This window comes from Patella vulgata, chromosome 2 (genome assembly GCF_932274485.2).
Source record: "Patella vulgata chromosome 2, xgPatVulg1.2, whole genome shotgun sequence".
NCBI lineage: Eukaryota > Metazoa > Mollusca > Gastropoda > Patellidae > Patella > Patella vulgata.
Genome location: NC_065880.2, coordinates 92,942,075 through 92,955,975, shown reverse-complemented (window position 1 = coordinate 92,955,975; position 13,901 = coordinate 92,942,075). Strand labels below are relative to the sequence as shown.

At 37.9% G+C, this 13,901-nt stretch overlaps 1 protein-coding gene across 2 annotated transcripts in view; it reads right to left on the bottom strand.

Moving 5' to 3' along the window:
• The window catches only part of LOC126810137 (ras-related protein Rap-2a), a 95,970-nt gene that overhangs the window by 46,167 nt on the left and 35,902 nt on the right, over nt 1-13,901 (bottom strand). Inside the window, exon 1 of one of the 2 annotated variants that reach the window (XM_050535129.1) lies at nt 3,277-3,379. The exons of the other annotated variant lie outside the window; for it this stretch is intronic. The gene's annotated coding sequence lies outside the window, so the exon portion shown is untranslated. Of the gene's footprint in view, nt 1-3,276; nt 3,380-13,901 lie in introns of those variants that run through there. 2 annotated transcript variants of the gene reach the window in all.

Sequence of the window (13,901 nt, the reverse complement as noted above, 5' to 3'; positions counted from 1 at the left end):
AAAATCTCAGCAAACTAAAGTAGGTAAACGGTTCTAATTGCTTCAGTAGTAGACACGGCATAAAATTCTTTCATTAGAGGTACTGATCGCCATTTGAATTATTTCTGATTTTTCACGGCTTAATTAACGCTATATATATACACCCTCGTTAATTATTTAACCATTAATTCAAGGAGGCAAGTCTTTAACTCAATATCATCCACAGTCTTCCATATTGCAAGCACGACTTATTGATCAATTTAAATCAACATTGATGTTGTTATCTTATCGTGAAAATATGGGCTTCTGATACCCAATATTTAAGACAAAATGACAATTTTAAAACTGGCAGAATGCTTTCTAGCTTCATTTGTATGAAGCGACTCGATGAACTAGGCTAAAAATATCCTATGTAAGAGAATACTACCGGTGTAAACTGGTATAACCAGAAACCAAATTCATACTCTTCGCATATTTCACCGAATATAACTGATTAGAAATGACAGTAAAACAGAAACGATTGAATGTAAATCAGTTTATATACATTCATATTACATTTTTATATGCGTTGCGACCGATTTGTGTTCATTTGTAGGTGCCAAATATTAGCGATTTAGCTCCTTTAAGGCAACAAAATCAAAATGAGGTGGGGGGGGGGGGAGGCCTAATGGTTAGCCCGTACGCGTTGTATCAAAAGGTCTGTCATTGAGTCAACTGGCGTGGTTTCCACAAGGAGTAGATTCGCCTGTCCAACCTCGTGGGTTTCTCCGCCCCCCCCCCCCCACTGCTAAAGACCTCCACGCGCAAGCGAATTAATGAAATAAAATTGAACCATAATATGTTAGTCGTTAAACCACTTCACCCGCGTTGAAATAATGTCTTGTGGAAAGAAGCGCATCAAGATTATGACTATATCCTTGTAGTTTGTCTGACAAATCTCCAAATTATCATTTCTTGGTAAATACAGAACATGACAAAAATTCGCCTTCATGTGACCTGACAATAAACAGACCTGTTGTTCTTGTCGTTTCAATGTATATATTTATTTGGCCATCACCCATCTATTCTATTATATGGTTGTATTGTGAATACAGCTATGAATCGTGCCTTCCGAGGCCTAACGATCTAATGAACGTACATTAAAATACACATGTCACTAGATCACATTCCAATCCCGAGTTAATCGATCGAGAAAGAAAGTTCATGGAATTACGCCATGAAAGACAAAGAACAAATGGAGAAAGCTTCTGATCCGGCATCCTTCCAAACTGTAATATTTCTAATGGAAAATGAAAAAGGGGTTTAACGTCCTACTGTTCTGCTCCGAACTGGGATAATGAAGACGGGCATACGCCATACAGTGTGCTATGAGTGAAATTTTTCCCGGCCTACTCTTATATCGAATTCCAACTGTCAAGGGATCTTTTACGTGCGCGCCAATGTGTACACGGGATCTCGGTTTTTCGTCCCATCCGAACGACTAGACAGCTGTCCTTGTCAGGCCCTCCGTCCTGCACCACTGACAAGGGGAAACCACGCCTGAAAAGCCCGATGAACTTTCTCGGCCAATGCAGGGATCGAACACCCGACCTCCAGGCCACCATGCCCCCCCCCCACCCCCCCGATAACATTATCTATTTCAATGTTGTCTAATATTTTAAAAATAATATACTTTGAATTCAACACTATACCCACTCGCCCTAGAAAGAATTTTGCGTCAAGTGAAACTATACACGTTTTCACGGGACCACGGGCTCTTAATTCACCCTATAATTATAGTCATACAAAAGCAAGTGAAATGAAATGGGGTTTGCCGGCCTATGAAGACGAAATATAAAAGCAACGCAAGTCAAACCCAAAATGTCCAGTGTATAGTTATGTTCTCTAATTTCACTTTCCGGTTTAATTTTCAAAACAAATATCTATTAAAATACTGAGGAATTGTCATATAATAAGTTTCAAAATGATTTAGATATGTTAAAAGGAGCCTTGAAAATATATTATCTTTAAAGGTTTTTTCAAACGATCAAAAGTAAATCGTTTTAAAACAAAATTGATCGAAATGAACTTGTTTTCATCGAGAATTAAAAATAATAAGACATATACTTCTAATAAGTCACAAAATTAATTCGCAATACTTTAAAATCAACCACATTTTCTTCCTGCTTGAGGGAATTTGCTGGTGTCTTTAACAGTAGTATCGTAAAACGTATAATAAGATCCATCGGCTATAGGAATACGTGTACATTAGTCCGAGATTACCTGGTAGGGAGCCACGGTGGTTTAAGTGAGTAAGACGCTGGCTCGCTAGCCCGGAGGCCGTGGATTCGCTCCCGGTTTTCTCCGCCGTGATTTCCTCTCGTCAGTGGTGCAGGATAGAGGGCCTGACAAAAACAGCTGTTTAGTCTTTCGGATGGTACGAAAACCCGAAAGACCGCGGTCCCCTGTACACATTGGCGTGTACATGAAAGTTGGAATTCGATATAAGAATTGGCCGTAGCGCCGCTGTCAGGGCAAATCTTCCCTCATAGCACACTTTATGGCATATGCCCGTCTTCATTAGTTTAGTCGGAGCAGAACAGTAGGACGTTAAACCCCATTTCATTTCATTTTATTTCATTTTACCAAGTTATAAACCTCGCCCGAGTTCACAAAACAATCTCACTGTTTATGGGAAATATCATTGATCCAGAAACACTGGACTTAGTTTCTTATTGATGTATTGGTATAAAAACGACAAGAAACGTTTTATAAGGAGCTATTCTAAGCCAACAATTCTAAGTAAATATTTAACTTAAGTCTAAGAATATTTTGTCAAACCGGATCCTGTTTGTCGTTTACGTGCATGCTAATGGATACACGAGTGAACCTTGAATATTTGTTTCACCCCGAAGGACTAGACACACATTGCTTGAAAAACCGAGATCCTAACAAGGAAGAGTCTGATCACTCTAGAGACCAGTTCCTATCGCTCGACCACCCAGGTCCCCTCCTCAAGCAATCAAAGACCACATATTAAAACAAAATATAATTGCGCATTTGATAATAGTCTTCTTTGTAATGGTGGAAAGTCTTTTAGTCAGTCCGTAAACGAACGTATTAATTATTGCGAATGTTTAACCACAAATATCGCATTAAATAATATGTAGATTTTGTGAGATAATTGAAAATATTGGTGTAATACTCAGACTTATGATGACTTATAAAACGTTTTATTAATCGGCTTACTCGTAACTGTGCCTCATCGCCTAAGTAACACGTTAAGCCAGGCGTAAATATTAAAGAGAAAAGACTTACCGTCTGTAGGATTCCAATGAAATCAATGTACTCCTGTATCTATATACGACACATTATCCTTCGGCGTCTCTTAGTATCTGTAAGAATACCAACACGTGCTGTAGGATATTCTGTACGCGGGAATCGATGGCGTATTGATTGGTGTAAATCTCGTCACACGGCAACCAATGAACTGGCTTGTTATAAGTTGTTATGATGGAGTTTAAGAGTTAATAATAGTAACGATATAATAAAGATGTATATAATAAAAATATAATATAATAATGAAATAAGGTTTAATGTTTCTGAACAAACCGGAATAATGAAGTCCATCATCCGTCGTGTAGTGTGTTATTGTATGGCGTATGCCCGTCTTCATTAACCCAGTATAGGAGCAGAACAGTAGGACGTTAAACTCCATTTCATTTTATAACATTTTACCCAGACAACGTGATTTCCGTACACTCTTCACTGAATTCTTACGATGGGGGTGGGGAGGTTTGGGTGGGGGTGGGGTGCCCGAATGGTAAGCACGTGCGTGCTGTATCATGAGATCTGTCATTGAGTCAACTGGCGTGGTTTCGAATCCCCGGTTGTACGTGACAAGGAGTAGGGTCGCCTGTTCAATCTCGTGGGTTTTCTCCGGGTCCTCCGGTTTCCTCCCACTACTAAAGACCCCTACGTGCAAGCGAATTATTAAAATAAAATTAAACCATATGTTAGTCCCGAAATGACCTGGTTAGTGTCGAGTGGACGTTAAACCCCATTCTCTCTCTCTCGCTCTCTCTGAATTCTTAGGGCCCAGTGCTCGGTATTTCGTTTTATCCCTCAATTATGATTTAAACTGCTAGGGTATAGTATATAACAACTTTTATCGATTATTAAAAGACCACAAACAATTTTTATCAATTATTATTAAAGCATAATACCTTGGAGATTATAGCTAAACAAAATACTTGTGAAGGCGCGCTTACAGAACGATATTACTTGCATAGGTGGACGAACAATAAAGCCATATAAGAAGGTGTCTTTTCTGAAAGAGAGAGAGAGAGAGAGAGAGAGAGAGGATTTCATTGATCTAGTCAGGGAGGATATAGTAGAAGGGATTGTAACGGTCGATCAGTTGTCACTGTTATTGAGTTATTCTATGGCATGTGTGTCCCACAGGGAGCACGTTAAAGATTTCACGACAGTTAGAGATTGAAATAAGAATAGACCATAGCGTCACCGCCAGGACACATGTCTGTCTTTATTAGTACAGTTGGACTAGCTTACAGCCCGTCGTACGTGTTTTATCACGCACGGGTCATGGTAGAAATGGTTCCACTACAGATGTCTTCCGTCTTGCTCCAGCCACAGTACTGGACCGTCCTAAGGACTTCCTTTGAGCAAGTTTTAATTGACTAAAAAAGTTACTGGCCTATAACTCCCTAATTTCCAATAACACTGGCCCCAAACTGTACTGTACATAGCTTAACATATAATAAACAAATTCCCATTGAAATAAAGGACCGAATATGATGTGATTAAACCCAACTGCTATGCGAAATTTCTGTTCATTTTAAAATGGTCGCCGGACCAGAATCACGTGGTGACACGTCACCCGAAAATACAGAAAACCTGTTCGGTAAGATAAGATTATGATTTCAGTGTTCCACTCTTCACTATTTGTAACATAATTACTTATTTCCATGCAAACAGTGATGATATGTGTTGAAAATTTTGCAAATTGAACCTAATTTTACTCGGTCAAAGCCTCGAATAGTGTATCAATTGCAGCCGCAGATAAGAATTATCACGGTTAAATATTGCAGCTAGGGTCGGGGGCTTTGGTAGCTCACAGAGCAGCCGCAAGAAACAGGATGATGATTTTGTAGGTGCAGGACCAAAGTGTCTACTGCTTGTCTTGAACTGTTTTGTTGTGAATGCGATTAGAAACACTCAACTGTAATGAAGCGCTATATAAATTGGTTATGACCGTATTATTTGAATTTGTTATAGGGCATAATATGATTTATATTTTAATTTATATGTAGACAAGCGAAACACGGTAACAGGTTGTCCTTTGTGTTTGGTTATCCAATATGGCTGTCTGTCATCTTGCAATTAACTTACATTACATTTCATGTCTATTTCAGTTGTCGCTTGTGTTGTGTTTTACCTTCACAGTGGCGCTGACACCTGTCCGTCAGGTTACACATGTCCGTCATCGAATTTCAACTGTCGAGAATAAATGTCTGTCCTGAATGGCCGCCATATCCAACAGTTAGTATATTATTTTGTAATACGATTCTACTCCGTTTAACATCTGTCATACACCCAAATATTAAATAAACCTGTTTAATTAGACTAAACGTAAGAAGAATAAATACGTCTCAAACTTCTCGAAGTATACTTAGTGTTTTTGACTAAAGTTGTCATTTAGGACTTAAAATGTCAGTCAGCTAGCTTAGTTACTGTTCTCAAGTGGAGCTAACTGTAGACAGGCTGCAGCTTAAGTTTAGTATGATGCACCGGTTCACGTACAAAAGTAGGAAGTTATACCCCTTTTCATTTATTCTTTCGTCTTCATTGGCCCATTCGGAGCGGAACAGAAGGACGTTAAACCCCATTTCATTTCATTTCAAGGCGGGTTGGATGGCCGAATGGTTAGCACGCTCGCGCTGTATCATAAGGCCTGTTATTGAGTCAACACGAGGACACGGAGAAAACCCACGAGGTTGGACAGGCGACCCTACTCCTTGTCACATACAACCGGTGATTCGAAACCACGCCAGTTGACTCAATGACAGGCCTTATGATACAGCGCGCACGAGCTAACCATTCGGCCATCCAGCACCCGCAAACAATGTAGAAGAAAATAAAGCAAAACAATGTCGAAGAAAACAACAAAAACTAAAATACAAACCTACAGGAAATATGACGAACAAACAACAGAAAGTAAATAATATAAATCGTTAATGAAGACAGATAAAGCAGAATATTTATTATTCTACTTCGTGTCTCGCTTCTTATTCAGTCCTGAAAGACTTTCATTGCTAACATTGTTAACACAACGGAAGAGACAAATACCAGATACCTTCCGGCGTTTCACTTGCCCTTGACATCTAACCATACAGAAGATCTCAAGCACAACGTGAGATTATGGTTTTATTAACAGCGAGAAACGCAATGTATTAATGCTAAAGGGTGAAGTTGGGTTGATGGAATAAAATAACACATACTAACAATTATATAGAATACAAGTTACTTGAAGGGTTTAGTTCTGTTGACTTTTCAACTAGGGTTTTTTCTCGTCGTTATCAAGCAATTTGTATTCCATATAATTGTGTCATGTATTTTCCTCATCCACTTACTAACTGATGCTTAAACAATGAAATACAATGTCCCGTCAAGACAATATTTCTGGAATTCATTACAATATTTATGTGTGCAATCCGGAGAGGCGATCTGGAACAGGACTATTTTATTTATTTCATATCTTTTTATATGTTAACACAATCAACCGTAAAGCTACACTACTTTATTTCTCGGTAAACGATGAAAAGATAAATTAAAATACGGTTTTGCTCTTGTGGGGAGCGCTTCCAATATAATATTTTTTTTATCTACAGCCTTGTAATTAAAAAGACTTTAATTACGGGTCTGATGCGACTTAAAGTAGCTAAGTCTCTAACTCAATATCATCCAAAATCTTCGACATTGAAAACACGAATTATTTGTCGCTTTAAATCAACATTGATGTTGTGATCTTACCGGGAAAAGATAACCTTGTGATATCCAATATTTAAGACAAAATAAACATTTTACAATTGGTACACGAATCGTGTACCATAATGCTTTTCAGCGCTATTTGTAATAAGGGACTCGAAAAACGAGGCTAGGCATATTCCACAAGTCATGTCAAACGGTGGCGTTATATTCTTATCTGGAGAGCATGCCCAATAAATACTATCGGCGTAGACTGGAAAACCAGACGCTAGAGATTGAAATTCGATTGAGAATACTGGCGTATTTCGCCGAACCTAACTGATTAGAAATTACAGTAAAAACAGAAACAATTGAATGTAAATCAATTTATATACATTCATATTACATTATTGTATGCGTTGCGACCCATTTGTGTCAATTTCTAGTTCCAAAATATTAGCGACTTAGCCCCTTTAAGCTGTTACGGCTTATGGAATACAGTTACTGCTATTACGACTTATAGAATACAGTTATACTGTTACGGCTTATTGAATACAGTTAATGCTGTTACGGCTTATAAAATACAGTTACTGCTGTTACGGCTTATAGAATACAGTTACTGCTGTTACGGCTTATAGAATACAATTACTGCTGTTATGTTTGTTTTGAATATAGTTACTGCTATTGCGACTTATTGTTACTAAAGACTAGATAAGTATAGCCGAAAAATCGCTCAGTAATACCCAGTGATACGCAATAATTATATTCCATAGAATTTTGACCTGTGCATTACAATTTACTAAATGCCCATGAAACAACATAATACTTCGGATTTTTTTTCGGAGTAGGGAGGAGGGGGGGGGGGCTAATATGGTTAATGTCACTTCTATGCTGTGAAATGCGGAGGGGTTACTTTATATATTCTGGATACTATCTTTCTTATTACCTATTTCTTCTATATTTGATCTATATTTTAAATCTGGTATATCTTTTTCTTTTGTAAATATCTGAAACCCATCAATTTCAGATGACCAGGCTTTTAATAAACAATCCCAATACAAGGAAGTAATTTTACCTCTATAATAACTGACTATATCTATATTAATAATAAATAAACTAACGATTCTATATATATATTATTTTACCTGTTTTTGAAATCTATTTGTAAAGTTATTTCTGGATTAATCACGCTGACATTTGTTTCTGATTACTCTGGCCTAGCTCCCACGGGTTCTATTTTTATAGTCATTAAATAATCTAATATATAAGAAATGTAAATACGAATTTAATTAATTTGTTTTTTTGTTCAGTTGATGTTAATACCACGATAAGGTGGGAAACTAGATGACTTTCATCTTCAATAGAAGGCTTAATCTCGCTATAACTACGTACATCTTATCAAGGCCTTCACGTAATACCCTGCATATTTCGGCACTAATTTCGATTCGGTGGGTATTCACCCAGTCTGTAAGCCTATCAGAGTCCTCGATAATCGCGAATACCAAGTCTCGCGCTTTCCAGCTAAAATGTCTACCTGTGATAATCGAGTTGCAAAGTTCAAGGTTCATTCAATGTCAAGGTTTCCGTGGAGGTCGCTATGTCCCAACCTCGTTACTGTTCACGCGTCTGCAGATAACGTGGCTATAAGTTCGGGAATTCTAAAGTAATCTTGCAACGTCCAGATGTGTAAAACTCACAGTCGTTGCTTCAGGAACATGGATGACTTTATGATAATGCGCCCAAGTTCAGTGAAGCACTATGGAAGCGTATAGGGGTCAACAGCGCGAAAGATACTGCTAACTGAACCAACGTGCTATGTTATATATCGTTATTTCGTTTTAAATATGCACGTTTGCTTTAAAATATTGCTATTCTAAGCTTTGTCGACATATTCAATTTCGCCGTTGTATATGTTCGCGAGATATCGCCATGCGCTTTGTAGACGTGTGCATTTAAAACGAAATTATGTCAAACAACATAGCGAATTATTCAATTAACTTGGCAAAAATTGTCTTTTCAGAGATAAAATCATCAGAACAAGCATAATATGTTGACATATTACTAACTTAATATTGTGGTATCTATCGCGGTACTGACCCCTATAGGCTTCCATAGGCAACTAAATTATTGCTGGTGCTGGCACGAGATATCGTTGAAACGATGTATCGCGATTCACCTTTTTTTTGTCGCTTCATTAAGTAACCTGTCACTCTTAATTATCCACGTTACACATTATCCATTGGTACACAAACACTCTTAAATCGTTGTGATCCACATCAACATCGTTATATAAAACAGTTTTATTTCTTTGACATCAAAATATCAATTCTGTCGTTTTCTTGGTAAATATTCGCCTGGTTATGAATCGTGAAATGAATCGTATCGTAACACCTGAATCGTGATACGTATCGTTTTCGTGCCTGCCGTGGCAATACTCAGAACTATTTCCTACCATGCTAGAAATAAAGCTATAAAATTTCAAAGGAATGAAAATTAAATGAAATAGGGTTTAACATCCTACTGTTCTGCTCATATACTAGGCTAATGAAGACGGGCATACGCCATACAGTGTGCTACGAGGGAAATTTTTCTCCGGGCAGCGGCGCTACGGCCTACTCTTATATCGAATTCCAACTCCAGTTCATTTCATTTCTACCATATTTAATTAAATCGATACATTAATGTTTTACCAAAAAATATCACATCAGAAATTTAAAACACGAAACAAGACCAAAACAATTAGACATGGCGAAATTTCAACACGTCAGTCCAAAAAATTTGACCATGGCAAAATTTCAACAGTTGAGTCCTAACAATTTATCCAGGGTAAAATTTCAACACTTGAGTCCAAACAATTTGGCCATGGCAAAATTTCAACAGTTGAGTCCAAACAATTTGACCATGACAAAATTTCAATACTTGAGCCCAAACAAATTGGCCATGGCAAATTTCTCAACACCTGAGTCCAAATAATTTGACCATGGCACAATGTCAACACTCGTGGTAAATACATGATATCAGGTACTCTCTCTTTCTGTCCCCCCACTCTCTCTCTCTCTCTCTCTCTCTCTCTCTCTCTCTCCCTCCCAAATCCAATCAAATCAACACACCCATTTTCAAAATAATATATCTTTCTACAAGACAAAACAAAACTCAAACGATTTGGGCATGTTATCTTAAATATGTCGATTTTCTGTTATTTACCAAAAAACCTATATTACCACGACATAAAAAACTTCCATGAAATCAATAAATGCTGCAAGAATTTATCGAAAGATAACATGTTACTTTGTCGTGGATTTGAAAGATGATAGAATAATGCAGTGTAGCAGAACACCAATCTCTCAAACTGTTAGTTATTAAACTCATTTATAGACAGAAGAACAACACCACCAAACTACAATTTATTACTGGTTCTGGTCCGGTCTTTATGTCTTGTTCTCAATGAACTGTGGTTGGCTCACTTACCAGGGAGTTCCGGCTTCGATCCCGGGGTTTGACTCAGTGGGTTGATCCTTGGGCTCCAGGTTTTTCCTTTGATTGGTCCTAGACGGAAGGGTTCTGGCCCGGCTAGCTCACTAATCAAGATGTTCCGGGTTCGATCCTCTCTGTACTAGTCAGTAGATCATGGGGTTTCCGTTTTCCCTCTTTCATTGGTTCTGAGGGGGTTGGATGGCCGAATGGTTAGCACGTGCGCGCTGTTTCACGAGGCCTGTCATTGAGTCAGTTGCCTGTCCAGCCTCGTGGGTTTTTCTCCGGGTCCTCCGGTTTCCTCCCACTGCTAAAGACCCCTACAAGCAAGCAAATTATTGAAATAAAAATTAACCATGTGTTAGTCCCGAAATGACCTAGTCTGAGTCGAGTGGACGTTAAACCCCATTTCTCTTTCTCTCTCATTGGTTCTGACCTGGTCTTTATGTAATGTGCTGTAGCTGGGCTCACTAATCAGAGTGTTGCGGGTTCGATTCTGGTGTTTGACGCATTGAGTAGGGCACTGTCAGTAGATCACGGGGTTCCCCTCTTTCATTGGTTCTGGACGGAAGGATCTGGCTGGTCTTTATGTAATGTGCTTGCTGTGGCTGGCTCACTAATCAGGATGTTGCGAGTTCGATCCTGGTGATTGGTTCATTAACCGGGAGATCTGGGGTTCGATCCCAGTGTTGATTCTAGACGGACGGCCTCACAAGAACAAAGAGAGAAAGGTACTCGAGGGGCTGTTAAGGTAAAGGCGTATAGTTGTCTGGATGGGACGAAAAATATTTTTCATAGCATATCATAGCATGTATCCGTGCAGAAGAGTAAATCTGTAAACAGGAATTAATTCCACTTCTTAATGTATCTGTGAATAACCAACTTAAGGCCTCAAAATAATACAAGAATTAAACTTCTTCTCAAAGTCTCCGTAAATAATCAGTTTAAGGCCCTAAATAATACCAGTGTTAACGCGCGGTGACTTGGTCGCTCTCAAGACCACGACAAGACCAATTTATATGAACTCGGAAATGAGGGGAAATTTACTGTTTGCTATATGGGCTAAAAAATAAGAGTCGTTCCGGTAACCGTAGACAGGGCGATAGTTTGCTCTTGTATTTCAAATACCGGAACGTGTTTCTAGGAGGAAGTAATCATGAGATAATAGTACCCAGTCACCAGACAAATTGTTTAAATTAAAAATAACAACAGGCATGATTAGCCACGTGAACGTCATCTGATATCGTCTTGTGGTCAATTACTTTTAAAATATCGCAAAAAACAGTGTTATTACAGAGAGAGAGAGAGAGAGAAAGAGAGAGAGAGAGAGAGAGAGCGTTAACGCCCACTGTGTAATATACTTCATGTCAATAGCTGTCAACATTATGTAACTGAAATGTGTATATTAAAAAAAAGAGTTGTCAATAATTTATATAGACCTATATATTGAAAGAGAGTGGTCAATATTTCATATAGACCAGTATATTCATTAATATATTCATATTGATTTTAATAAGAAAAAACAGAATAAAAACAACTGTGGAAAACATGTGTCACTTCAAAAATAGCAATATCAATAACGGGGGTTTGCGCCGCCCCAGGCACACACGATAAACATAACACAACGAACTTAAACAGTTCAACATAACACAATACAAATCAAACATACTACACACCAAACATAGCAAACATACATAAACTGTTCAACACAACACAACACAACACAACATACGTAAACTGTTCAACACAACACAATACACACCAAACATACTTATACTGTTCAACAAAACACACTACACATCAAACTGTTCAACACAACACAATACACGTCAAACATACTTAAACTGTTCAACTGTTCAACACAATACACATAACACATACTTCAACTGTTCAACACAACACAGTACACATCAAACATATTTCAACTGTTCAACACAACACAATGCACATCAAACACACTTACATTGTTCAACACAGCACAACACAACACACTTAAACTGTTCAACACAACATACTACACACCAAACATACTTCAACTGTTCAATACAACATACTACACGTCAAACATACTTCAACTGTTTAACACAACACAATACACGTCAAACATACTTCAACTGTTTAACACAACATAATACATGTCAAACATACTTCAACACAACATACTACACTCCAAACATACTAAAACTGTTCAACACAACCTAGTACACATCAAACACACTTCAACTGTTCAACACACCATACTACGCATCGAACAGTACACGTCAAACATATGTAAACTGTTCAGCAGAACACAATACATGTCAAACATAGCAAACATACTTAAGCCGTTCATCAAACATACTTAAACTGTTCAACACAACAGGTCAAACATACTTAAACTGTTCAACACAAAATAATATACATCAAATTATACTTGAACAGTTGAACGCAGCATACTACACATCAAACATAATTACACCATTAAATATAACACAATGCACATCGTGGGGAAAAAATGTGTGGTAAGCGTCTTCTTATATCGCTCTACTATCCATTTAGAAAAACAAGTTTTTTCAATGCTATTCACTAACAATGCAGGTATACAACTGATTTCAGATATATTAGCTATATTGGTCAATACACCAACAATGCAGGTATACAACTGGTTTCATATTGATTAGTTATATTGATTAATGTTAGGTCAAAAGTCACCATGAACACCACACGTGTTACAGTGGAAAATTATTAGCGTGTAAAAAACATATCTAGTAAACCATTCTGAGGTTGGAACTACACAAGGAAACGGCCATATTGGAAGGAATTAAAGAGAGAGAGAGATGGGGTTTAACGTCCACTCGACACAAACTAGGTCATTTTGAGACTAACATAGGGTTCAATTTTATTTCAATAATTCGCTTGTGCGTAGGGGTCTTTAGCAGTTGGAGGAAACCGGAGGACCCGGAGAAAACCCACAAGGTTGAACAGGCGACCCTACTCCTTGTCACGTACAACCGGGGAATCTAGAAATTAAAAGATTATTTGGATGGTGTCTAGCATAGCAATATGTCGATTGGTTGTCTTCAATAAATTTTAATGTCACTGGAAAATAAGACCAGACAATAGTACACGTCTCCAGGTCAAATACAAGAAATCGTTCGTGGGTCACTTCTCTAAGGCAAGTGTACTTTGCTGGTAGAGAATGGATTTACTATATCACGGGCTAATGGCGTAAACGATCGCGAATCTCTACAAATGCTGCATGAATATATTTAATTCGGATTTATAAGGTCGAAAATAGAGATTAAATATGATATAACACCATACTTTTCTCTGCACCAACTGGATAAATGAAATTAAATTGGGTTTAACGCCACTAAAGTACAAAAATCTTGGGTGTTAGTGTGTCAAGCCGTGTTTATGTGTAAATTAGAGCGGGTCATTCTGATAGATAAAGACACAGACTAGATGAAAGATTGACAGAACTAAAGCCTGTCTCATTATTTGGT